General features: G+C 44.5%; 1 protein-coding gene across 11 annotated transcripts in view; it reads left to right on the plus strand.

Moving 5' to 3' along the window:
• Window positions 1-27,547, plus strand: part of LOC144281984 (BEN domain-containing protein 5) — a 1,369,676-nt gene that overhangs the window by 1,028,779 nt on the left and 313,350 nt on the right. The window lies entirely within an intron of this gene.

Raw genomic sequence — 27,547 nt, forward strand, 5'->3', positions numbered from 1 at the left:
AGAGGAAAAGCAGTAGTGGAGTAATGGAGCATCAGATTATGTAGGGTCTTTGAAGACATTATAAGGATTTTTGGCATTTACTTTTATAGGATGGCAGGCATCTAAGGCTTTTGAGCTGACATATTATTTTACCATAACTATTCTAAATGATGTGTTGAATACAGTCATAAAGGGGCAGCGTGTGGCAAGAGTTGAAGCAGGAGTACCAGTTGGGAAGCTAGTGTGGTACTGCAGGTGAATAATGACGGTGGCAGGAACCAGCTAGAGGTGGTAGGGAGTGGTCAGCATTTGGATACCGTGAAGACAAAGCCAACATAATTTGATGAAGGACTGAATACTGAACATGGAAATATATTGTCAAAGATGTGTCCAAGTTTCTTCACTTGAACACGGAGGAGAATGGAGTTATGGCATTTCCCTGAGTGATAAGGGAGGGACTATGGGCCAAACAGATTTGGAAAAAGGAATTAAGGGTTTGGATTTAGAATGGTAAATTTGAGGTGTCTGCTAAACATTCACATGGAGATGTTGAAGATACAGTTGGCTATGAGTCTGGAGCTTAAAGGAAAATTCAGAACTAGAGATATAAATTTTGGAATCTGTTAAACTGAGGGAACTCATTTAAGGAGTGAGTATAGATTGAGAAGAGAAGAGTTCCAAAGACTTGAGTCTTGGCTCATTCTAAGGCTGAAAAGTCTGGGAAAAGAAGAGGAACCTACAAAGGAGCTGTGGAAGGGGTGGCCTGTGCAATAGGAAGAAAATAAGAGAGTGACTATCTGTGAGGTCAGGTGGAAACACGTGGTGCAAGGAGGAGGGACCTACATGCTGCTGGTCTGTCGAGTTTCTTGAAGACTGAGAACCAACCACTGTGCTTAACACAGAAGTCATGGAGACCTTGACAAGAGTGCTGCTGTTGGCTTGGTGCGGTGTCCTTAGAGAGTGAGTTCCAGAGGGGACAAATGATGAGGAATCAGGCGTGGGCTCTAATGTTCTTCAGTTGCTCTCACAGTGAAATATTAAGGAAGATCATTGGCTTAGATGAGTAAGTTTTGTTACAACATCTCAGTGTTGTCTCCGTTGGGACATATTGTTGGAAGTCAAGTTCATTGATTCACTTATTTATCGAATATTCACCAGCCACCTACTCTGGGCCAGGCTCTGTGCTGGAAGCTCACGTGGGAAAGACAGACACACAAACATACACAATCCAGTATAACATGCACTTGAGTGGACTCACACGTAGGAAAGAGGAAGAACTCACGTGGCCTAGGGAAGTTCAGCAATATTTCAGAGAAAAAGTGAAAACTGAGTTAGATCTGAAGTGATAAGAATAGGTATTCTCCAGGTGGAGAAAGGAAGGAAAGTCATCCTTAACCCAAGAACACTATGAGCAGAGGCTTTCTGAGTGAAAAAAGAAATCCTGGGTATTTTGAGAACATGACATCCTCTGTCAGAAAGACGACTTGTGACTGGAGAGGCAGTTTGCGTCGCTCTATGAAAGGCCTCCCGTGCCAGGCTGAGGAGTTGCGACAGTCTGAGTCTGTAAAGATCTTAAGCAGGGGTGTGCCTCTGACTGAAAAAAAATCTAAGCAAACATGGGCGTAGGCCATGGTATGGGACAAGCAGGGCAGCCTCCTTTGTGGGAGAAGACAGTGGAGTTTAGAGGCAGAACAATGCCCAGAGCAGGGTATAGACGAGCCTGCCTTTGCCATCTGAGGAGAGACGTCTCTCACTGGGTATGGAAGTGGCTCCCCATTGACATGCAGGAAGCACTGCCCGCTTTAGTGCTTTTAATAAAAATGGAAAATATGGGTTTGTGTGATGCTTTTAATCATTTTGGAATTGTAAAGAGCTCTGGGCTTTGGGGGCCAGGACAGCCCTGGTGTGAACATAAATTAGCCTAACTGAGTAGCTTGTGCTGTTTATGGGCACTATTTGCTGTAAATTTGTTCTGATGCGAGAACCGTGCATCACCCGCACAGCCCTCAACTTCAGCATGTCTGCTCCTGAAAAGGTTACTTTTGGCCTGGCTTCCAGTGAGGAGGGCCATGGACTCCAAGATGAGTCAGGAGCTCTTTAATTAATGGGCTAGTCTGCTCTTTAATTTGCTCACACATTCTGCAAACCAGCACTGATCACCTACTCTGTGCCAGGCCCTGTGCTGAGACACAGGGAACACACAGAGGAAAGAAGCCCTTGAGGGACCCACAGTCTCTGATACTGGGAATTTCAACCCAGATAATCAGGGCCAGTTGGGGCAAAGTGAACGGAATGGTCACTTCTACCTGGAAGTTCAGGAAGAGCCTTCTGGATAAGGCCTGTGGTTCATCCCATGGCAAATGGGTGGCTCTAGGATGCTTGCTGGAATCCTTGAAAAGCAGAGTAGGGCATCAGTAAGGGTTTGGACCATGGAGTGTTAGGAGTAGACCCATGGACAGATGCTGCTCCACCTCCTTGCTAGCCATGTGATCTTCAGAGAGAAATCTAAGCCCTTTGAAACTCAGTCTCTATCTATAAGAGAGTGGTTATAATATGATTCAAAGCTCCATGTGGATTCAGTCCATGAGGGACTGCCTGTCGACACTAGTTCCCTCTTCCGTCTTGTGCTTGCCTCTCCGGTCAGGATTAGGCAGCCCTGAGCTGTTCTCACACTTTATAAACAGGTACATTCCTGGCCAAGGGCACACATTACTGAGTTGTCTCTCTCTGTCACTGAACTCTTTAGTGGTTTTCAGTGGCCTCAAGAAGGAAATGCAAACTGCTAAGTAGAACAGAGCAGACTCTGCAGAATGGCCTCCAGCCTCTCAGGACCATTGTGCACACATACTCTGTGTTCCAGTCACAGTGGAGTGTTCCCCACTTCCTGGGCACACATATGCTGTCCCATCTCTGAGCCTTGGCTCAGGTAGGAGCCTCTGCCTGGACGTGAAGCCCCCTTTTGCTTTTCTCCACCTAGAGATATCCCACTCACCCCACAAGAAATAGCCCAAGGCCTTCTCCTCAAGAAACTCTCCAGGATGCCTCACTTGGACTTACCTGCTTTCATCTCTGGGATCCCATAGAACTCTTGTGACATCTCACGTTTATCTACTGGCTCTGACGGGCTAATGGTGCTTGGGCTAATTTCTCTCACCATCCTGAAATCTCCCTGAATACTTTAGAACCTGGATACAAGAATGAAGCTAATAATGTGAGGCCAGGAATATTCTGGGTGACTACGCTTCCTGAGGATGCTCCCAGAAAGTGTGAAGCTAACACGCTTTGGAGCATTGTCATTCCCTGGTATCCCACTTGAACCCTTTAGGAGATACACGGTGGGGGAATGGTTCTGAGGTAAGGAGTAGAGCTGCTCATTGAAGGGCTTTTCCACCACAGCACACCATCTCACCCAGAACTATTCATAACGCAGACGTCCTTCAGTCCCTGGTGTGTACGCAGCAGGACCAGCTTCTGGACATGTGGCTACTGTAATAACACAGGGCTTCACACTCAGAAGCACTTGGTATTTCATGCTTTGTGGTTGCCATCTTAAAACTCTTAGTATTTTTTTCTTTAAATTTGTATTTTATAAGTAAAATCTGATGGGATAATAAGGCATGCACCAGAGGCATGGAGCCTGGCCTCATGCATAGTCCTGCTTCCTACCACTTCTGTAACTCTGTAAGCCTGGTTCTTGGCCACCCTCTCCCTCACCTCCTAGAGCCCTGGGCCCTTCCCAGGATGGCAGTGCCAGAGCATGTTCAGTAGATGGTTCAGCAGAGGCAAACCTCTTGCCCCCCCCATCCAGGTACCTAGTCTATCCTAGTGTGAGAGTCGCAACACCCCTGGGGGTTGTCATCTGTCATCAATTGGAGCAGGTGGCCCATGGGAATGGGAAATGTTCTCCTCAGTCTCCCTACCCCCAGCCAGCAGCTAAAGAGGTAGGATGGAGGAGGATAGGGGGATCTTAGCAGCCAATGGGTCATGCACATTTATTTCTCCAGACTGAGGGCAGAGCTACTGGACACCCGTGGTGGTCTGTACTCACCCCACAACTATCTCCATGCCCAAGGGATCACAACATTAATAGCAAATAAAAAATACCATGACAAGTTTAGAGAAAAGCAGCAGAAGAATATCTTAGTACCTTTAATGACATATTAATCCTGGTTTTTGAAAATGGGCTCCGTATTTTCATTCTGTACTGAGCCCCACAACCTAGCCAGTCTTGGTGTTAGGCCCTGTGCTCCGCACCTGGGATACAGATTTGAATCACATGCCTATAACCTCTGTCTTCAAGGTGGCTATTGAGTCTAGAGTTTGGACCAGGTGAGGAAATTGGCAAACTCTCTCTATAAAGGACAATAAAGTCAATATTTCAGGCTTTGCAGGCCAACCAATCTCTGCAGGCTACTCAGCTCTGCCTTTGAAGCACAAAAGCAGTCATAGGCAGTGTGTAAACAAATGAGAGTATGGTTGTGTTCCCATAAAACTTTATTTAGTGACACTGAAGTTTGAATTTCATATAACTCTCACATCATAAAATAATTTCCCTTTTATATATTTTCAGTCATTTAAAAACATATAAACCATTTTTAGCTGTAGGCTGTACAGAAATAGGCATCAGGCCACATTTGGCCAGTGGCCTGCAGTTTGCTGACTGTGAACAAGACAATCCCTAAGGGTCTCCCAGCACATACTCAGGTGAGTTTCAGAAAGCTGGGTCTTTATTCTCACTTTCTTTTCCTTTCTTTTTTTCTATCTCTCAACCTCTCTCAAGTTCTCCTTCTTGCCCTTGCTTTCATTCCTTCTCTCACTCTGTCTCTGCACACACACACACACACACAAACACACCCCTGGTTTAAAAGCCACTGATACATCCATCCCAGCATAAGGAGCTCTTTCTTCTCTCAACTGGTATAAGTACTGGAGCCAATGCTCTCTCCCCATAGGGGGCCAGCTGCTGAATTCTTGCTTGCTGGGTAATTACAAAGCCATTGAAGCAGAGACAAGAAGGGATCCAATGTAGTGCTCTACTCGCAGAAAAAAAATATTGACACATTTAGGGACATAATAGGCAGACGAAGAAAAGCGTGTCCTCTATTCTCTGCTCCATCTATATCCACAGACACATCTTTATAAATGTGTTTTTGAATAGGATACAAATACGATATTCAGAGAAGCAGTGGACAATTGTCACCATCTGCCATCTGCCCACATACAGGAGCTGGCTCAGGGAAGAAAAGGTTTGATTTAGAGAAATTGCAACACTTCATAAGAAGAATCCAAATAATTTATTATATTTTCTTATTTGCCTACTGTGTGCTCATAGCTAGAAGACTGATAGAAGCAGGGAAATGTCATATAATGAAAAGGAACGCAGACTCTGGCAACTGTGAGTTGGATTCAAATCCCTGAGCTAAAACTTTAGGTATGCTACCTAGAAAAAGTAACTGAAATTCTTCAAGCTTTGGTTTTCCTCATCTGTATAAGAAGAGTTTTGCCTACATTTCACGTTTGTTAACAAGAATTAGAGATTTGAGCTAAAAGAAATCAAGCACAAAGTACAGTACCTGGCACATGGTAGGTATTTGCTAAGTAGTAGCTGTTGAAAAGCTAGAGCTAGAAAAAGGCAGGGCCAGGAGTCAAGCCAGAGTGTGATTGCAACGCTTGGTCCCCTGCAGAACGCGGCTAGAGTAGGTGCTCTGGGGCAGGGCAACCCTCTGGGGACCACAGCTGGGAAAACAAAGACTTGACTAACTACAAATAATGTCTTCCTCTTTGTTTATTGGTGATCAGTTTTCTTTCTATTATTTATTCCACCAGTCATCCAATGAATGCTGGACAAGAACATGTAGCAACTTAAAGTGACTACCAAAAAAAAAAGAAGTTCAAAAACTCCCTGACCTCTTAGATCATCATCTGTTTGCCAGCTCCGAAGTCTCCTCTGATTCTGCTCATTCATTCATTCATTTATCCAGGCGTATTTGCTGGGCACTGTGTTAGTCTATTTGGATTGCTAAACAAAGATACTATAGGCTTGCCAGCTTATCAACAACAGAAATTTATCTCTCATAGTTGTGGAAGCTGCAAGTCTGAGATCAAGGTTCTGGCAGATTCAGTGTCTTGTTATCTCGTTATCACCTCACATGGCAAAAGGGGTGACAGATCTCTCTGTGGTCTCTTTTATAAGGAAATTAATCACATTAGTAAGGATAGAGCCCAAATCGCCTCCCAAAGGCCCCATATCCATGCACTATCATATTGGGGATTAATTTTCAATACATGAATTTGGGGGGACACAAACATTTAGTCTATAGCAAGCATCTACCCTGTGCCATGCACTGTGATTAAACACTGGGGCTATAATGATGAATGTTTTTGGCTTTAAGTTGCCTTTAAGTTACACACAGTTGAATGAGAAAATAGGCAAGAGGGGAGTACAAATGAAGAAGAATGGCATCTAAACCAATGGTAGGGGATGGGGAGGGTCAGGTTAGATAAGGCTTGATGATGGAAGTAACCTGCAAACTGATACCTGAAAGAGGAGTAGGAAGAAACTAAACAAAGAAAGATTAGAAGATTGACAGGAAGGATGTGGCAGGCACAGAGAACAACACACATGAGGAGATGGAGGCAAGAGGAAAGTGTGGTGTAGGAGGACTAAAGATGATCAGCCTGGCTGGAGTCTGGACTATGAGGGGAGCAGTGGCAAGCACGGAGGCATAGAAGCAGGCAGTGGCAGAGTGATCATGTTAGATGGTTTACAGATTATTATTTTGCCAATTGGAAATTTAAAAGAGAGGAGCAATGTGCCAGATTTGCATTGTTGCAATTTTACTCTGGTTGCAAAGTTAGAGAATGCATTGAAGGAAGTGAAACCAAAAGCAAGGAGACCAACTCACAACGGTGATCATGGATAGATTCCTTTGAATTTCTGAACCTGTTTCTTCATCTATAAAATAGAATTATGAAACATACCCTGTACTATTGCAGGGCTTAACTGAGCCAATATAAACAAAATACTGGGTCAGGTAGGTGCTTATCTATGCCCCCCCGCCCCCCCCATCCTGGCCCAAAGCTTAACACAGAGCTCTGTATACAATAGGTGCTAAGCAATGTGCCTCTATTGCTGATTGAGTGACTGGTGTCTTCTGGAAGCATCAAAATGAGGAGGCTGATTTTTTAAAAAATTTTTTGGAATTTGTAAAACTGAAATTCAATTAATTGACATATAATGTATTATCGATTTCAGAGGTCAGTCAATAATTCATCAGTCTTATATAATATCCAGTGCTCATTATATCACATGCCCTTCTTAATGTCCATCCCCCACTTACCCCATCCCCCACCCCTCTCCCCTCCAGTGAACTTCAGTTTGTTTCTTATGAGTAAGAGTCTCTTGTGGTTTGTCTGCCTCTCTGATTTCTTCTTGTTTTATTTTTTCCTCTCTTCCCCTCTGTTTTGTTTCTTAAATTCCATGTATAAATAAGATCATATGATAATTGTCTTTTTTTCTGACTGACTTATTTTACTTAGCATAATACCCTCCAGTTCCATCCCTGTCATTGCAAATGGAAAGATTTCTTTTTCTTATGGCTGAGAACTATTCCATTGTGGTATATAATATATATATATATATATATATATATATATATATATATATATATATCACATCTTTATTCATTCATCTGTCAATGGACATATTTATAGACAGAAGGTAGACTACTGCTTAGGGTTCTGAACACCAAATCCTAACCTGAAACAAATCTTTCCTTCAAGTTCTTGGAAGGAAATATCCACAAAAGACAACAGCCCTCCCCCCTTCCAATAAAAGAAAACCACAGCACAAAAAAAGAAAACACAATAAAAAAAACAATACTTGAAACTGATAAGCAACAAAAAGAAAGAAAGAAAGGAAGAAAGGAAGAAAGAAAGAAAGAAAGAAAGGAAAGAAAGAAAGAAAGAAAGAAAAGAAAGAAAGAGAAAGAAAGAAAGAATCTGATAAGCTCCTGTGTGGAACCTCAGCCTATGTTCTAAGAAAAATCCATTTGGCCAGATGTGGCAAATCAATATGGCTTCCCTTGCTTAAGGCCTCACAGGACATCCTGCTTGGCTTTCTCTGAGGGCAAAGAGAATACCAAGAAGAGAGGCCCTTGGACTGTTCTCTCCTGGATGGAATCTTGGAAGTGAGAAATGTGCAGGTGTCATGGAAACACTCCCACTCTTTATACAGTGGCCCAGTCAGTCTCCTTCATCTGCTGCAGAGCTCCTCATATTCAAAGAGAACTACCATCATTGATCCTCGGAAGGGGATTAAAGTGGGGTGGGGGGGAGGATCTCAGAGTATCCTTAAATCTTGTGAGCCTATATGAACACTATTTAGATGTGTATTTTGAAGTTTTATTGGGATCCATCTTTGCCTGGAAACTTTAAAAAGGGCCTTGCTCGGCAGCCCAGGTGGCTCAGTGGTTTAGCGCCGCCTCCGGCTCAGGGCGTGATCCTGGAGACCCAGGATCGAGTCCCACGTCGGGCTCCCTGCATGGAGCCTGCTTCTCTCTCTCTCTCTCTCTCTGCCTGTGTCTGTGCCTCTCTCTCTCTGTGTGTCTCTCATGAATAAATAAATAAAATCTTTAAAGGGGGGGGGCTTTGTTATTTTAGGGAAAGCATTTGATTTGGTGCCAAATGAGGTCCAAGAGGATATTTCCAATACCACCAAAGTTCTTGTCCAAAGAACAAGAGAATTGGATGATGAGCATTATAAGAGGGCACGTGATATGAGCACTGGGTGTTATATGCAGCTGATAAATTATTGAACACATACACACACAAAAGAATAAGAGAGGTGGTTTTCCCCAGGGAATTTAAAATGCAAACATAAGGGTGCCTGGGTGGCTCAGTCAGTTAAGCATCTGCCTTTACCTCAGGTTGTGATCCTGGGGTCTGTGAGCCCCATCTCAGGCTCCTCGCTCAACCGGGAGCCTGCTTCTCCCCACCCCCTTTCCTTGCTCGTGCTCTCTCTCTCATAAATAAATAAAATCTTTTAAAAAATAAAATAAAATGCAAACAGAGCTAAAATCTTAATGCTGGACAGATAAATGTGAAAAGTCGACTTTCACTGTAGGAAATACAATGAATGAACAAGATAATGAAAAAGAATTCAAACCCACTGAATCATCTTTAAAAAAAAACAATTAAAATAACAGTCAGATCCCATATGATTATTACATTAACAAAAAATGTTTTCAAAATTATAATCCCCCATGCTGGCAAAGCTACAGTAAAATCTTTATCTCACACACTATTCATGGGAGCGTAAATTGGAATGATCCTACTGGAAAGCAATTTGGCAATATGTATCAAGAGTAATAAAAAGGTACATACTTTCTGACCCAGTAATTCTACTCCTGGGTATTCATCCCAAAGAGACAATCTAATCCAAATGAAGGAAAAAATTGTACGCAGGAAGATGTTTATCATAATGCCATTTATAATAACAAAATAATAATAGCCTAAATGTCCTATATTTAAGTAAACTATGTACTTTCACTAAATAGAACATTATGAAGTTATTAAAATAATGTAATAATGTTTAGAATGACTGTGTAATACTGTGGAAAACTTCTTATGATCTAATGTAACCTAAAAATAACAGAATACAGGAAGTAGAGACTTCTGCAAGATAGTGGCATAGGAAGTTCCTGAACTCACCTCATCCCACAGACACACCAAATCTACAGCTTCAACTTGAGAGGACCTTTCAGAAAAGAGATTATACACTCATCTAAGGTCCATTTCCCTCTGAAAAAGATCTGAAAAATAGATGAACTGATTCTTCCCCCCAAAAAAGGGTAAAAAGATTTCATTAGGATGGTAGGAAAAGCAGAGACACAGACTGGCCAATAACCCTACCCTCTGTGTGGCAATAGGGAGGGATCTCAGGAGTGTAGTGTTTCTCTCTGAGGAGCAAGGAATTGGTGCCCTATATCAGGCATCCTAACCCCTGGGATCTACACCAGAAACACTAGCCCCCAAAACATCTGGCTTAGAAAACTAACATCCAAGGGACCCAGAGTGCTATAGGAAATTGAGATTCCCTTTCTAAAGGCCTTATGTGCAATCTTCCTCATTACCAAGACCCAGCAAAAAAGCAATAGCTTGGGGGACGCTCTGGTGGCCCAGTGGTTCGGCGCCTGCCTTCAGCTTGGGTCGTGATCCCAGGATCTGGGATCAAGTCCCACATTGGGCTCCCCTGCGTGGAGCCTGCTTCTCCCTCTGCTTGTGTCTCTGCCTCTCTCTCTCTGTGTCTCGAATGAATGAATGAATGAATGAATGAATGAATGAATGAATCTTTAAAAATAAAGTAAAATAAAAGCATCTGCTGGAGAGGCAGGGGACAGCTGAAACCTCCTGGAGTTGGAGATGCTGGCAGACACATTTTACCCTCTCTACATATCCTGCTTCATAGATGCAGCACCCTCCTGTTGCCTTGCTAAAACAGGCAGGGGCAGGCAGTCATGGCACTGTCCCACTGCCCTGCTGAAGCTGGAGAGAGTGCAGCTGGTTGCAGCACTGCCATGCTGCCTGGCTGGGGCGGGCCAATGAATACTTCTGGCATTCTCCGGCTCCCTAGCAAAAGCCAGGGGGCATGGGTTTTGTGACACTCACCTGCTCCCTGACTAGGGCTGGCAAGCACAAGTGGTTGCAACATTTTCCCATTCCCAGCCTACAGCCAGCAAGAATACAGACAAGCCACCATCCCACTTCTTTCCTGAAGCCCGTGGGCACACACAGCCCAGCCCTTTTCCCATTGTCTTTCTGAAGCCAGCAAAGATGCCCTGCCCCCAGCACTCTCGAGCCGCCTATCTAAAGCCAGTAGGTGCACACGGTCCACAGAGGGGATATCCCTTGGTCGCCTGGCCCAGGTGGCCAAGGGGGCTGGCCTTTCTGAGCCCCAAGAGAATGTAACCCTCAAAAAGACAGTTCTTGGCGGGCTACCACCCCCAGAGCACTGCACAGGCAGTAGACTGAAAAGCAACATCGGTCTTCCTATGAAAAAGGCCTGTTTACTTGGCTTGGAGCTTCAGGGTAGCCTTTAGGCTTCCCACACATCTAGGGGCTAAAGAGGCACTCCTGGGGAAGGTAAGCAGGGAGATACCATCCTTGTGCACCGGGTTGGCCTTGCTTCAACTTGAGAGGACCTTTCAGAAAAGAGATTATACACTCATCTAGAGCCCCAATTTTTCTAACTATGACCCAGAGAACACCTCCTGATCTCCTGGTCTCGAGACCAGTAGAGATTACGGTTGGGAGCCCCCAGGGCTATATAGACAGTTGATCCTTGAACAAATGTGGGTTTGACCTTGTGGGTCCACCTATAACCAGAGTTTTCTGTATAAATGCAGTGCAATACTATAAATGTATTTTCTCCTTTGTATGATTTCTTAACATCTTTTCTCTAGCTCACTTTATTGTGAGAATACAGTGTATGATACATATAACATACAAAATGTGTGTTAACCATCTCTTTACATTATCAGAAGGCCTTGGTCACCAGTAGGCTATTAGTAGTTAAGTTTTTAGAGAATCAAACGTTATACATGGATTTTCAACTGTACGGGGAGGCTGGCGCCCCTAACACTCATGTTTAAAGCTGATGTAGCTATACTCATATCAGACAAAAAAGACTTGAAAGCAAAGATTGTAATAAAAAACAAAGAGGGGCACTACCTAATGATAAAAGAGGTCATTCTAGCAAGAAGATATAGCATTTATAAATATATATATATATATGCATTCAGCATAGGAGTATAAAAAATATAAGGCAAATATTAACAGACTTAAAGGGAGAAAATGATAGCAATACAACTATAAAGGGGATTTTTAAAAGATTTTATTTATTTATTCATGAGAGACACAGAGAGAGGCAGAGACGCAAGTGGAGGGAGAAGCAGGCTCCATGCAGGGAGCCCGACATGCGACTCAATCCCAGGTCTCCAGGATCACGCCCTGGGCAGAAGGCGGCGCTAAAGCACTGAGCCACCCGGGCTGCCCAATGGTAGGGGATTTTAACAACCCACTTATACCCGTAGATAGGTTATCCAGGCAGAAAATCACTAAGGAAACATCATCCTTAAAGAATACAGTACATTAAATGGACTTAATAGATACATACAGATATTCCATTTAAAGGCAGCAGAATACACATTCTTCTCAAGTGCACATGAAACATTTTTCAGGATAGATCACATGTTAGTCCTCAAAACAGTTCTCAGTAAAATTATATTAAGCTTCTTTTCTAAACACAGTATGAAACTAGAAATAATTACAAGAAGCAAACTGGAAAAAACTACATTGAGATTGAATAACAGTTTACTGAACATCTGGGAGAATCTAAAGTACCTAGGGACAAATAAAAACAGAAATACAATATACCAAAATCTGTGGGATGCAGCAAAAGTGGGTCTAAGAGGGAAATTCATAGCAATACCAGCCTATCTCAGGACAAGAGAAATCTCAAACAATTTAATTTTACACCTAAGGAACTAGAAAAACAAGAAGAAACAATGCCCAAAGTTAGTAGAAGGAAGCAAATAATAAAGATCAGGATGAAATTAAATGAAATAGAGACTAAAAAGACAAAAGAAAAGATCAGTGAAATTAAGAGCTGCTTCTCTGAAAAGGTAAACAAAATTGACAAGCCATTAGCTAGACTCACCAAGAAAAAAGAAGCAGGGCTCAAAGAGATAAAATAAAAAATGAAAGAGAACTTACAGCTGATACCATAGAAATACAAAGGATCATAGGAAGCTACTCTGAACAGTTATATACCAACAAATTGGACAACCTAGAAGAAATGAGTAAATTCCTAGAAACTTACAATCTCCTAAGGCTTTTATTTATTGGGAGGTTTTGGAGTACTGACTCAGTTTCATTACTAGTGATAAGTCTATTCAGATGTTCTATTTCTTTCTGAAATATAGTGGAATACTGCTCAGCCATAATAAAGAGTGAAGTCTTGCCATTTGTAAGAACATGGACGGATTTTGAGGGTATCATGCAAGTAAAATAAGTTAGAGAAAGACAAATAATAAGTAACATTATGTTTGGAATCAAAGAAACAAGACAGAACAAAACCCAGACTCACACAGAGAACAGATGGGTGGTTGCCAGAGAGGAGGGCCTGGGTGAGGGGTGAGGTACAAAATAGGTAAAAGGGATAAAGAACTACAAAATTTCAGTTATAAAATAAGTCTTGGGGATATAATGTATAGCATGTGGAATATATCCAATAATACTGTGTTTAACTTTTTTTTAAAGATTTTATTTATTTATTCATAGACACACACAGAGAGAGAGAGAGAGAGAGAGAGAGAGAGAGAGGCCGAGACACAGGAGGAGGGAGAAGCAGGCTCCATGCAGGGAGCCCAAATGGGACTCGATCCCCAGTCTCCAGGATCACGCCCCGGGTCGCAGGCAGTGCTAAACTGCTGCGCCACTGGGGCTGCCCCCATGTTAACTTTTTATGGGGACAAATGATAATTAGACTTACCGTGGTGATCATTTCACCATGTACACAAATGTCAAATCTCTGTTGTACACTGGAAACTAACAGAATATGGTATGTCGATTATACCCTCGGTAAAAAAAAAAAAAAAAAAAAGAGTAGAGAAAGTAGCAAAATCATATTTATGGCATGTATGGCATATTTGTTTTCTGTATGTAAGTATTACCCTTGGAGTACAAGCACAGCAACGTAGACAGGGACAGGAAACAGCATGGAAAACATGGGAACAGTTGTTGAGACATTTTGGTTTTCATGTGTATTTTTCTCTTTATTTTGATATCATTAATATTGATGTACTGTGTAAAGAGTACTTTTAAGGACACGGGCTTTATAGTCAGAAGCTCAGCTTGAATCTTAGCTCCGTCATGTACTAGCCATGAGGGTAGGGAACTTAACCTTTTTTGAGTGTCAGTTTCCTCATCTCTAAAATGAGGGTTAAAAACCAGCATTATGAGAGTTCTGGGAGGAAAAAGGAGTAAACAGTAAAGAAGGCAATTGTTACATAGATGTTCAGTTATGTTTTTTTATGTCTTAAGTTTTCTCTAGAAAGGATTTACAAAGATATACACAGGGGTACACACACATCAGAAAATTTGAAATAAATTAAAAATAGGTTAGGAAGACTTAATAAGGGAAAATAAGAGCAGTTTAATAAATGTTAATTCCCATCACTTCCCCACTTCCTGTCTATTCAAGGTGTAATGGGATTTAAGAATATTCTGTCTCCATTGTTTAGAAAGCAGAGATGAATGAGGCTTGTTTTTCAAAAGCAAAAGAAAAGGAAAAATGAGAAAGAAACATCTCCCCACACCTCTCTACTCCTAAACACAAGACAACACACACACACACACACACACACACACACACACACAGGCACAGCCTCTCATCAGACTTCAAGATGTGTCTGTGGAGTTCCAAGAAAATAACATTTTGGTCTTTTTTTATGGTGAACACATTTGCTTTCCCCACGTAACAAAAGGTATCATTTTGCTTTTAATTATGGGTTGTTATTATGCATTGCTTTTATTTGGCAAAGATGTTTGTTTCAGGAAAATTAATTTAGACAGTTCCATTTTTCAAATAACAATACCTTCTGTCCCAGGCTTACAAAGAACAATTAGATCTGGATTCTTTCCCCACAATCAAGCTGGCAATTTCTTGTGGAAAGTCGTGGTCAATCAGCATGGAATGGAGCTTCCACGAGAGCCAGTCAAATGCAGAAAATAGACTTTTATGGCCTGGCACTTTTACTTCCTGCAGTATATATAACTCTGACATCGTGCAGAGGCATTACTCTGGCTGGGCAGGAACACAGATTAATGTTGCCTCACTTTCAGTGCCAGAGTTTTATTCTGAATGTCATGATATTTTTCACAGGAACTCCACAGTTTCATGCAATTCAGCAAACATGACTGAGGGCCCCGCTCTGTGCCAAGTACGGTGGTAGGAGCTGGAGATACCGATCTGAATCACACAGCATCCTTGCCGCAAGAGCTCCCGGCCAGATGACTCACAGATAATTGCAACCCACAGGGATAACATCTACGGCCAAAGGTAGCACAAGGTGCTGAGGAGCCTTGAAGAGACACCTAACCCAGCCTGGGAGAGGAGAAGGAGGTGATGCTACAAGAGAACAGCCCTAAATAGAGAAGGAGGGGAGGAGAGGCTTGGCAGGCAAGGATTCTTGGAATTAAAAATAAAAGTCTTACCAGACCATGTTCCATGTATACGGAGGTTATGGGTCAAGCACTAGGCTAGCTGCTTTACTAGTTGGGGGGGTGGGTTGCTAAACCCATTTCAAAGTATTTTACTGGCTTGCCTGTGGTCATTTAGCCAGTGTGTGGTAGAGACAGATTCGGAGAAGGCAAATGATCAGCCCATCCAGCAAGTAAGTGGCAAAGCTGCATCCAGGACACCTGGCCCCTGGCTTCCAGGTGTTTCTGACCTATTGCTTGATTGGGTCCTCACCATAGTTCTGTGCAGAGCTACTGTGAACTCCTTTGCACACTGGCTAAATCTCAGGAAGAATGGGAACAAAAGGATTTTGTTGAGCACTTACTTGAGTGCAATAAAATCTTTTTAGAAGTCAGATCCTCCAAGCTCATCTGCGTAAGTAGGGGAGAGTGACCTTGATACTCTCAAAAATTGGAAACTTTAATATTTTATTGAGTCCTATATTTCATCTTAAAAAAGGTGTGGATTTTATATTATATCCCATAATATAATGTTTGTTGTATTATAAAAATTCTGAATGAAATGATGTTTTGGGTTAAAGACTCTTCTTATCCCCGTTTTAGACACATGAAATAAGAGGTTATGTAGTTTGTTGAAGGGCCATCCCACTCATGAGTATCTGAGCTGGAGTTTGTAGCCATTGTCTGTCCTTTGCTGTCATCCATGACACAGACCTACAGCTTCTTGTTCTGGCCCCAGGGCTCACCACCACCACATGTCACCTATGCTGTGCCGCCGAGGCCCTATTCAAAAAGTATCATAGGGATCCAAATATAGCTCTGCTGATATTTCACTGCACGACCTGGCCAAACCCTTCACCCTATATCTAAGGACCCTAAGGAAAGATTTCCCTCAGACCTCGGGTCAGGAAGGGTGGATTCTATAATTCAACCCCCAATTATGTATTCGGGTTTTTAATTATTTTTTGTTGTTTTGCTTTTCCCTTAGGACATTGGGTATTTTGTAACTAGGTTTTCCACGATACTGATACTGAGGTTGCTAAAAAGATGAGGGCCAAATTCATACCCCACCCCTAGCAAGTGAACACAGTTATCTTAGGATGTGAGTTGTGAGTTATGACCTCATGCCTAGCACCAGCTGATTTCTCCTGGCCTTGTGGTTCTTTTCCTCCATGTCTTTCGTTACATGGTTTTTATTTTGTGGCATTCTTTTATTGTAAGCCTCTCCAAATTCTTCTTTGGAGTGAGTGTTATATACTAAATTTCATACCAAATATGAAAATAAACAAACAGTTGATGTTTCCAGGAGATACCCAGTAGTCTTAAGAACTATTTATTGCTCAAGCGGGCGTCATGGCCAATCCAGACTCCTTTCCTATCTTTCCTTAAAAGTTGACCCCACTTTCCCAGTGAAAAGTAAAATAGCTTTTATACTTTCAGGGCCATTTCAGTTACCACCACTTGAACGAGGTCCTCTTGATAACTCCTCAGTTAAAGCCAGTTCAAGCAAGTAAACAACATGACACTGGAACTCAAAATAAATTTCTAACAAAATCCTCCCCTGCCCCATTCCCTTGCTTTCCTTAAATTTTTTCTAGGCATCTGTGCTTTTCTAGGCACTGAGATATAGACACAGATCCCCCTTTTTTTCCCCTCACTCCACTGAAGGAGGTGTGCAAGCAAATAGTACAGAACAATATGAACCAGGTGACCTCAAGCTAGCTGCTCCCTTTCCCTCCAAGGACTCAGTCTACTTTGCTTTGACAGAAGGTAGTTTTCCTAAGTGATTTCCAAAGCTCCTTGCTCTTGACACCCCAGAGGCTGTGTTATGGGATGGCCACTCTCATGCTGCATCCTGGTGACCTTAAGGATGAAGAGTAATACAGTTTTAAAGTATAAGCTGAGGGCATATTTTTTAAACTTTGAAGTTTGATCCTGTAAAAGAAAGTTGTGAGTTGCTCCAAACCTATAAAGAAGGAGCATTTCCAATCATGTAACTTGCTCTGGTAGTAATATAAAATGGTACATCTGCAACAGAATTCTTGAAGCCCTATCAGAAGGCAGATACAGGGAAAATACAGAGGTATGAAAAATATGCAGCTCCTGACCTGGGAGGAGAAGACAGGGGATAAGAGATGGAGAGAGGAGAGGTGGAGGTAGGGAGGGAGAAAAAGACCAGTATGTAAACACCTAATTATAATGTGAGAGACTATTAAATCAATACCTGGGTGCTGTGAGGTCCATGGGCGCACTGAACTGTTGGGGGGGGCGGGGAGCATCTGTCATTTATGTATACATCCTCTCCAGCTCTGAGCTGCACCATCACTTTATTTTTTTAAGATTTTATTTATTTATTCATGAGAGACACACAGAGAGGCAGAGACACGGGCAGAGGGAGAAGCAGGCTCCCTGTGGGGACCCTGATGCAGGACTCGATCCCAGGACCCCAAGATCACGACCTGAGCCGAAGGCAAACGCTCAACCCTGAGCCACCCAGGTGCCCCTGCACCATCACTTTAGATTCCATGTCTGTTGTTGCAGGGCCCCCCCCCCCCACACACACACACGGCCTCATATCGCTGGAGCAGAGGGTAGGGGAGCAACAATCTGTCCTGGCAAGGAATCTTCTGAGTCACGACTGGAACAGCCTTCCTCTTGCTATTTTTTGATGCACAGGTCTTTCCTCCAGAGCTGGGGAGGTTAAGTCCTTTAACACAAGCCCCACCTCTAACTGTTTGGGGTTTTAAGAATGAGACATGTGTCATTTCTCTCCGGCAGGAATGAGGGTTTCAGCTGTTTATCCAACTCTCCTTAAAAACCTGACCTACCCTTCCTCATGTAATCTTTTTTTTTTTTTTTAAGATTCTATTTATTTATTCATGAGAGACACAGAGAGGGGCAGAGACACAGGCAGAGGGAGAAGCAGGCTCCATGCAGCGAGCCCGATGTGAGATTCGATCCCAGGACCCTGGGATCACACCCCGGGCTGATGGCAGACCCTCAACCGCTGAGCCATCAAGGTGCCCCCTGTATGTAATCTTTGAACACACATTTAACCACAGTCCACTCTGCCAGGGATGCTAAACCCTGTCCTTTCTGTCACGGAATCTAGACTGCAATCAGCATGACAGCAATCAAATATAAACGCAGGTAGATGGGGGTGCCCGGCTGGCTCAATCGGTGGGGCATGCAACTCTTGATCTCAGGGCTGTGGGTTTAAGCCCCACACTGGGTGTAGAGTTTACTTTAAAAAACAAAAAAATTGGGGATCCCTGGGTGGCTCAGCGGTTTAGCACCTGCCTTCAGCCCAGGGCCTGATCCTGGAGACTCAGGATCGAGTCCCACGTCCGGCTCCCTGCATGGAGCCTGCTTCTCCCTCTGCCTGTGTCTCTATCTCTCTCTCTTTTTCTCTGTGTCTCTTATGAATAAATAAATCAAATCTTTAAAGAAAAAAAAAAGTCTTTGAAAGAAGCACACAGGTGAATGTAGAATTCCACGCTATGAACACAGTGAAGGAAAAGGACAAAGGGTCCCTCACTCGTCAGTGTGGCCTTGCCACTCCCCGCGTGCCGGGCTGTTCCCATTGTGCAGTTGTGCAGCATCCCCCACCACAGCTCACACTGCCCCTCGGCCTACAAACCTGGGAGTCAGCCAAGATGCTCCCCTCATTTCTCACCATGACGGCTCTCCCAACTAACCAAGCATAGGCTTCAGGGGTCAACAGTATCAGTTTGAATCTAGACTCTTCCACTTAGCAGCTGGGAGCTCGGGCAGGTAATCTAACCTCTCTGCCCTCAGCTTCTTCATTTGTAAAAAGGGGTAACAGTGGCTGCCTCAGAAGGTGGCGAGCCCTGGCCTGGCCCGTAGCAAGTGCTCAGTGAACAGCAGGGGCTGCAGCCCTTGCTGCTAGTCATCCCACTTCCAAATGGCTTTGCAGCTTCTGTGCTTCTCTCCATTTCCACTTGCCCTGCCTTGTAGAGACTGCTAGAGGCTGAACGAAAACGCTCCTTTAAGCTGCCCCGGGGATGAAAGCCACTTGCATGCCTGACTTTTCCAAGAACAGGAAGCTCCGAGCAGAAAACACTCAGCAAAATATATTGAAGGGATCTCACACGTGCAGCCCCAGCTTTTGTCTGCCACCCCAGTCTGCTTCCTGCGGAATTAACCCCTCGTCGGGGATTCTCTTTCTGCCTTGAGTGAGGCTCACTCTGTCCCCAGGAAAAGGCTAATGCACTTTTTATTATCCTGATGGGAGTAGGTGCCCAAAGGGAGGCTGAGCCTCAGCCACTGCTCAGGTTCCCCTAGAAGGTGATGGGTTTGGGGATGCCTGGGGTGTATCCGGGCGGCAGCCTGTGAGCCGGGTAAGGCTGGAGGGGTACTTGGAACCCTGGTCATATTACCTTTTCTTGTTTTTCTTTGGAGCACTTACTATAATTGAGGTTAATTCATGTTATATGATTATTTGCTTCATATGTCTGTCTTTTCCATTTCGCTATTAGCGATCTCTGAAAACAGAGGCTCTCTCTCTCTTGTCCTATCCTCAGGAACATGGCTGGCACAGAGTAGATGCTCAATTGATGTTTGTTGAATTAACCAACAAATAAATAAGTGAAGGGTCAAAGAGTGAGTGCACAGTGCTTTCTGGGAAAGCCACGGTGCATGGCAGTTGTTTAGCATGAGGAGCAGCGGAAAGAGGGCCCTGTCGAGGGCAGGAGGTGGGCTGGGGAGCAGGGAAGGTGACAGTACAGTCAGGCAAGTAGAAGGCGGGCACCCCACGTCAGAGCCGTGTGGGCATGAGCTCAGGGCCTCGAGATGGTGCTTCCCAAGTCTTCATAATCCCGGCTCTGTATCCCTGCCCCCACCAGGTGAGAGCCAGTCCTCTAGATATGACCCTGACCCACATGATTAGGCCCACCTTTGTTGTCTGGAGTTTGGTTCTGAACATAATGGGTAACCTTTTGTTTGTTTTCCAACTATAAGTTTATATTAAAATATGAAAACTACTTTTTCAAATAGCACATAAAGCCTATGGAGATTTTTCACACCTTCCTTGAATGTCAAGCTAAGAAATCTACTCTTTATCAGAAATACAATGTGAATCATTAAATTATTCTGAGAAAGGAGAAATTTAATTTTAGAATGATCAATCCTACAGCCAGTGAGGATGCCAGACTGAAATAAGAAAGATCAGAAGCAGCGAGTTTAGAGAGAGGCCAAAGGCATAGGAAATACTCTTCTGGGCACAGGCTGTGCCGGGGGTAGGGCTGGGACGGGGCGTGAGAGCCCTAGATGCCTTGAAAAGGCATCCATGGGGCAGCCTGGGTGGCTCAGCAGTTTAAGCGCCTGCCTTCAGCCCAGGGCGTCATCCTGGAGTCCCAGGATCGAGTCCCACGTTGGGTTCCCTGCATGGAGCCTGCTTCTCCCTCTGCCTCTCTCTCTCTCTCTCTCTCTCTCACTGTCTCTCTCTCAGTCTGTCTATCATGAATAACTAAATAAAATCTTAAAAAAAAAAAAAAGGCATCCATGGAGATGTGGCTCCATGGAGAGGGGAGCAACTGAACAAGAAAGCAGGATTACAGGCAAAGGAGGGCCCAAGCCCTGGTTCCAGATGTGTGCCTGTGCCCCTGTGCCCCTTGGTTCTGGACGGTGTTGATCTGCAGGTCTACTCCAGGATGGCCGGCCTCCGGCTTGACGGGAGAATGCACAGGGATCCTGGTGCTCTTATTTAAATCATCTCCAGTCTATGCCACGAAAGACTGACTTTTCCCCAAATAGCTATTCTGCATGAAACACAGAAAGCAAAACAGAACACATAATCAGCGACTATTCTCTTCTACCACGCAGAACCCCACACATCAAACCAGCCCCTGAGCTCCCAGAACACCACGTCCCTTTCTCATTCTGAGAAGTAATTGCAGTGCAGTTCGTGACCAAAATGAAAAGTCCATTTTTAACCATAGCCTCATAATTATCCATCTAGATGAAGAAGGCCAAAGTCTCTGTGGTCCAATCCCTCGGTCCCCAAGGCAGAAACAGGATTCTGAGAAAAATTTGGGGGCCAGTGTGTGTATGTCTACTGGGAAAGAGGGGAACAAAACTAAAGACCTCTTCTGATGATTCAGTAGGGCCCTGTTTAGTTGTCATTCTGGTAACAGGTGAGCAGCAGATCTTTATGGAGCATCATCTGTTGGTCAGACACTGGGCTACCCGCAGGGAACAGGGAGCTCAAGGTAGAGAGGAGAGGAGTAGATGGGCCAGGGAAATGCAATGTGATGGTGCTCGGGCGGGGAAGGTCAGGGGCATAAGGACAAGATCCAGCCAGCCTTCGCAGATCTAGACAGACTTTACAGAAGGGTGGCATGCTAGTCAAGAGCTGGGTAACAAGTAGAAATTAGCCAGGCAAAGAAGGTTGGATGCAGGATTATTGTTCCAAGAAGAGGGGATTGTGCAAAGGCCTAGAGGGGAGAGCGCAGCAAATTTGGGGAACTAGAAGTGGTTCATCATGGCCGGAGCTCAGAGCCTGAGAGAACAGGAGCTAGCAGGCAGGAACCAGATCATGGACATTGTCCAGTAACAGCTCAAAGGTTACACTTTTTCCAGTAGGAACCCTGACAAGTTTTGAGATGTGCATTCTAGAAAGTTCACTCCAGGTGCAGCTGCAATGTGGACGAAAGGAAGAGACAAGACTTGAACTAGGGAAGCCAGTTAAGATGCTGTTGTAAAAAACTAAGTGCCATATGGTGAGAAGGCCAGAGTCTTACCCTGAGGGAGGGCAGAGCCGGAGCTGGGATTCAGGATTCCTGGCTTTCGGCCAGGGTGCTTGCTCCCCTCTCTGCCTGGTGTCTCCCCTCCCCTCCAGCCCATGTTCAGAGGGATTCTTTCTCTTTTTCTCAGCTTCCCCTTCCTGTTAGTCTCCTGCAAGTTGGTCTACACTCTTTTTATGGATGAGGTACCTAACTGCCAGCCAGCCTAAGTAGCATGCCTAGGACAACACTGCTCAGCGATGACAAAATCAGGATTCACACTCTTGTCTCATGTTGAGTTTGACTCTTTCTACAGAATACTCTCTGAAACTGCTGTGAGAGGGGCTTCAGATATGAAAAAGGAAGACCTTCCTGGTTGGATATTGCCTGGAAGAGTCTTCCCCATATTCAGGGGCCTTTGTCTGCATCACGAGGCTGCAGTTGCTGGGCTTTTCAAACTGCCTCCTTGCAAAACAAATTACCAAGTAGTATTCTACTGATTATCTTGTTGATTAATGCCACCTTCCCTGAAAAAGGGGCTAGAAACAAAACCACAATTTTAAGAGCAAACATATCCATTATGACAAGAAATATATGTGATTTTCATTCTCATACTTCAGAACAAAGACTCAGCCTGAGACAAAAAAATATAAAATTGCACGAGATTAAAAAGTACTTCATTCATTATATATAAATAGGATCTCGTTAAATTAAACACAAGCAAGAAAGATGACAAGAAAGTACACCAAAATGCTAACTGTGGCTCTCTCTCAGTGGTGGTATTTTGTTAATTTTTACTTTCTCAGTTTTCTGGGAATTTGGAAAATTATTAAAAATAAGCATGTGTTGTTTTCATAATTACAAAATTTTTAAAGATGGATTGTTGAACTTGAGAAAGCAGTAGGTTTCATTGAGAATAATTGAACCCATAAAAATCCAAAATTCCTGGGTAAGGTTTCTAACTGACCCATTTTTCAGTATTTTCACCCTTGGGGCAGTTATCTGTGACTGGAATTGGAGTGACACCGCATTAACGAAAGAGCTTCCCCTGACTGCGTGGGGGAGTCAGGATAACTCCCGGAGCAGGTGTGTTGGCCAAGATTTCCTCAAGCATCCGCTCTAGGTACCTGGCTACCCTGGCTGGAACCCAACTCGGAGAATGTTCCTGTTGCCCTGGGAACCCCCCAACGCCCAGGGTCTTTATGCAGTCGTGACTCGGTGCTTACCGTGTGGTGGTCAAGCACAGAAATGGGTGTCTCTGGATGTCTGTCGGGCAGCACCTTTACCAGGGAAGGCTGCGTGCAGGGCCCATGCACAGCCAAGTGTCTCCGTCAACTCGTGCCTGGCCTGCCTGGCGTACCCCCACTTCAGGAGGCCCCGAGATATGTGCGGGAATTCCTTCACCTGAGAAGGAACGTTCTCCCCAAACGCCCCTTAATCCCAGGCGTGTGCACACAGGTACACACAGGCACTCGCCACTGCTGGCACACCCATGTAGCCCGCGCCAATCCCGCCGCCCAGGCAGGTGGGTCATGTCTCCTCTCCACAGGACAGGCCCCCATCGCTCTCTGTCAGCAGCTGACTCCGATCTGGTCGCTGTTCACCCCAGCGCACCCCACTGTCTCCATAGCTGCTTGTACATTACATGCAAGTCATGTGCCCTAATCTTATAAACGTCGCACCGTTTTCGTTGACGGTCCCAAATGATGACAGAGGCCGACTACTGAGTGATGAAAAAATTCTCCTGCGCTCCGTCCCTTTTATTTTTGAAGGACTTTGACAGAATAATTTGGATATTCCAATTGCTTAGGGAAACTCATTGCACAGTGATTCTTGCAAGAATCTTTATTTTTGCTTTTTCATTCTCACCTACACACGGAAAAGGCAGATCTTGCAGTCCTGCCTTAAGAGCTGCAGTCTAAACAATAGCCTACACGGCCGTGCTTAGGCCACTAGGTGGTGCACACACATGTCTGTGCACTGGAGGTTCGGTGGGCCTGTCACCCGGTTAGACTGACTTCCCCCCCACGGGAGGGGTACCGAGCAGGAGCTGCTGGAGTCCGAGAGACACAGTGATCCTGTGGGTGGGGGGGAAAAAAGGAGGGTCTCCTATGGGAGGTGGACAGCAGTACTGCTGGCTGTGGAGAGGACAGGAACAAAATCATAAAGGCAAGAAAGCCTAAAGACGTGGCGGAGGGAGGCCTCTATAGCGGAAGGGGCTTGGTGCTTTCCATGCTGACTGATTCCTGCCTAACGGGGCCGCAGCAGAGGGAGTGACACAACAGTTGAATCATTTGAACCAGATGACCTCAAACATTCCTTCCAGACCTTTGTGCTGGCGCTGGAAACGGATGAAATGCCAGTCTTATCCCTGGGTAAGGACCTCAAGAGAGAAGCAGAAGAAACAGTTAAAACAGGGTGTGATACAAAAGGTTGGCTTTGCAAGATGCATCAGAAGAACAAAGCGTGAACTGTTCAAAGGACAGAACAGAAGGAGGTTAGGTTTGGAAGTCGGTGTGCAGAGAAGACATCGTGGGCGTCTCGAGCAGTGAGGGACGGGGGGCAACTCCAAGAAGGCAGAAGATGACGAAAGATTAGGCAGAGAGAACAGCATGAGCAAAGGCATGGGGTGGGAGGGTTAAAAGGATGATGTGGATCTCAGGAATGCTTCATTGAATTTAGCAAATGCTTCCTGAGGGCTACCGTATGCCATGGACTGAATAATACACCGTCCAGGCCCTTGAGATGCTTTCCAACCGTGTGGAAGACACGCATGCCCTGAAAATTGCAATGTGAGAGGAGAGCCGAAAATGTGGTCCCTTCTGCATTCGGACTCTGTCCTTTGAGCCCCCGCGTGGTCTACAGGGATTCTCAGGGATCGCTGTGTACCAGAAGAGGGAGCCCACGCGCACGTACCTGGTTGCATTGGACTCCCTATCCCTAAAGGTATTTCACGCCCTCATTTTGTGGGTGTGAAGTTTGAGGCCAGAGACATACAGTAAGTTGTCCACACTCCACAGAGAAGCCAAGACACCAGCCCATGTCTGTCTGCCTCCTGTCAGGTTTTCTTCTCTCTTTTTTTTTTTTTTCTCCACTGGAGTCTGGACACAGAGTCACCATTTAGAGATAGCACTTAATTAGGACATAGACTTTTTTCACATAAATAAACTTCTTTCACCAACCAGTCATCACAAAGTCAGGCTCATGGAACAATAGAGAGACACGCTGTATTCTTTCCTCATGCATGAGAGAAGCGCCGAGTCACACAGGTTGGCCTTGGCAAAGGCAGCTTGAGCCAGTCATGCTACTGGCCTGGTTCTGTGTTTGGGAGGGAAGGCGGTCTGGCTCCAGCATTCCTTCTAGCTTGTGGGTGGGGGTGTTTCTTTTCAGAGTGAGGATGTGTGTTCACAATGTAGGTCAGTGACATATTGGAGTTGCATTGTTTGCTTGAAAATGTCAACTGGAATGAGTTAGGAACTGGCAGGAAAACACTGATGTTGACTGAGAAGTCTGAAGGGATACAGATCTGCTTTTAGGCTCATGAGAAGTCATTGAAGTAAGGGGTAGAGAAAATCTTAAAAAGGTTTTGACCGGCACAGATCAGAGTTAGAGGAGAAAGAATACATGAGGGCAAGGAGATTTGAGACCAGGTCTTATGAGGAAAGGACATAGGAACTGGGCATATTTAGCCTGGAGAGAAGACACAGATGTGCAGATGCCCAAACTTTTGTTGTGGGCTGAGGCAACTAGAAACAGTGATGATGTCATGGGGAAGCTGCTTTTAACCCCGCTCAAAGGAGTGCTAACCAACTGATAAGAAATAGGGAGTTTCTCGTCAAGAAAAGGGATGAAAAAAGCAGTTCATACAACTTGGTGGGGTCATTGCAGAGGGGATTCCTATCCTGATAGCAGGTCAAACTCAATGACCTTTGAGCTCCAATTATCCATAATTATTTTTTCTTTAAGATTTTTATTTTAGACAGAGTGAGTGTGCACATGTGAGTGGGGGCGGGGAAGGAGAGGGAGAGAGAATCTCGGGCAGACTCCCTGCTGAGCATGGAACCCAACACGCGGTTCCATCCCAGGACCCTGAGATCATGACCTGAGCCGAAATCAAGAGTCAGGCCCTTAACTGACTGAACCACCCAGGTACCCCCCAAGTATCCATAATTCTATGAAAAAGGAAGAAACAGCTTATATAAACCAAGGGCTACATGGACGATAGTGATACCAACACCACCAACACAATACTGAAGATCTTTTTACTGAGCCTCTGTTAAGTATCAGACACCATCATAATGATTTATGCATATCGTTATATTTTCGACTTTCAAGCCACCATCAGAACTGACTGAGTTCTAATCCTGGCCCTGCCATTTAATGAAGATGTGGTCTCAGGCAGATAATTTTCCTCTCTGAACCTCATGCAATACCAACCCCGCCCTATTGCCAAAAGTATGAAAAGAAATGATACATTAAAGCCCCTGGTACCCTGCCTGGCCTATAGTTGTTACTTAAAAAGTGTTTCTGCCTTCCCATTTCTGTTTAAGCAGGATTTCAGGAAACTGTTGTCCATTCTTGGAGAGAGGCAGGATAGAGCAGAAAATGCAGATAAGGTGAAATATGGCAAAGAATCCATTAGAAGAAACATCAGATAATCAGAAACTCCTACAGTGTGTAGCCTAGAGCAGTGATTCTCAAAGTGGAGTTTGCTTGGTCCCCTCTTGAGAAAAAAAAAAATACGGATTTCCAGAACTGCTTATGGAAAATCAAGTGTAGAAAAGAGAAAGAAGTCCTCTGAGGCTTAAGAAATCCTGACTTAAATCTCTAAGAGAGTTGCTCACTGCCCCACCCCTAGCCTCCAATACCCACTTCTCCGTCTTCATGGTTCCCATAACATCCAGTTCAGGACAGAGCCTCCCTGTAGGTATGCTGTGATGTGGGGCAAGCCCACTGAGATATTGATCTCCTCAGCCCTTGGATCAGCAAGTGCTAGAGGCCTTCAAGCATAAGCAGCCTCATCCATATGGCCCAGTGTGCCAGACAGATATTTGCTGTGATTGTTGTATGGTACAAGGAGATAAGGATTCAATTAGAGAAGGAATGGTTTGATCATCAGTAATTAAAATTGTCATAGCATTGCTGAGTAAATTAAAAAAATAAACCCGCCCAGGAGTACCTTGGTTAGAAAGGAATATAAGGAGGGTGGCAGTGACATGAGGACCCAAGGCAAAGAGGATTGCCAGGATATGAGACACTTAACCAGCGCAGCCAGTGTGAGCAAAGGCCACGGGTACAGAGGAATGAGCCCATGGCCTTTTCCTTAGTAAAGGTTTGACTGGAAGACCTCTAAGACCTCTCACTTCTGAACATCTCGGGTTGAACAAAAAAGCCATCCATTCCCTTTGTCTCTGGGTGCAGTGCCTCCATGCAGAATTGTGAGTGAGCACCATATTCTCCACCTTATACTCTGCTCTGTGTGTCGGAACATCTCTTTTGCATTTTCCCCCTTGAGCTGCTAAACACAGTTTGGCTCTGGCTCAATTCAGTGATCTCACACTATG

The sequence above is a fragment of the Canis aureus genome, chromosome 13 (assembly GCF_053574225.1).
Source record: "Canis aureus isolate CA01 chromosome 13, VMU_Caureus_v.1.0, whole genome shotgun sequence".
In the NCBI taxonomy this organism is placed as follows: domain Eukaryota; kingdom Metazoa; phylum Chordata; class Mammalia; order Carnivora; family Canidae; genus Canis; species Canis aureus.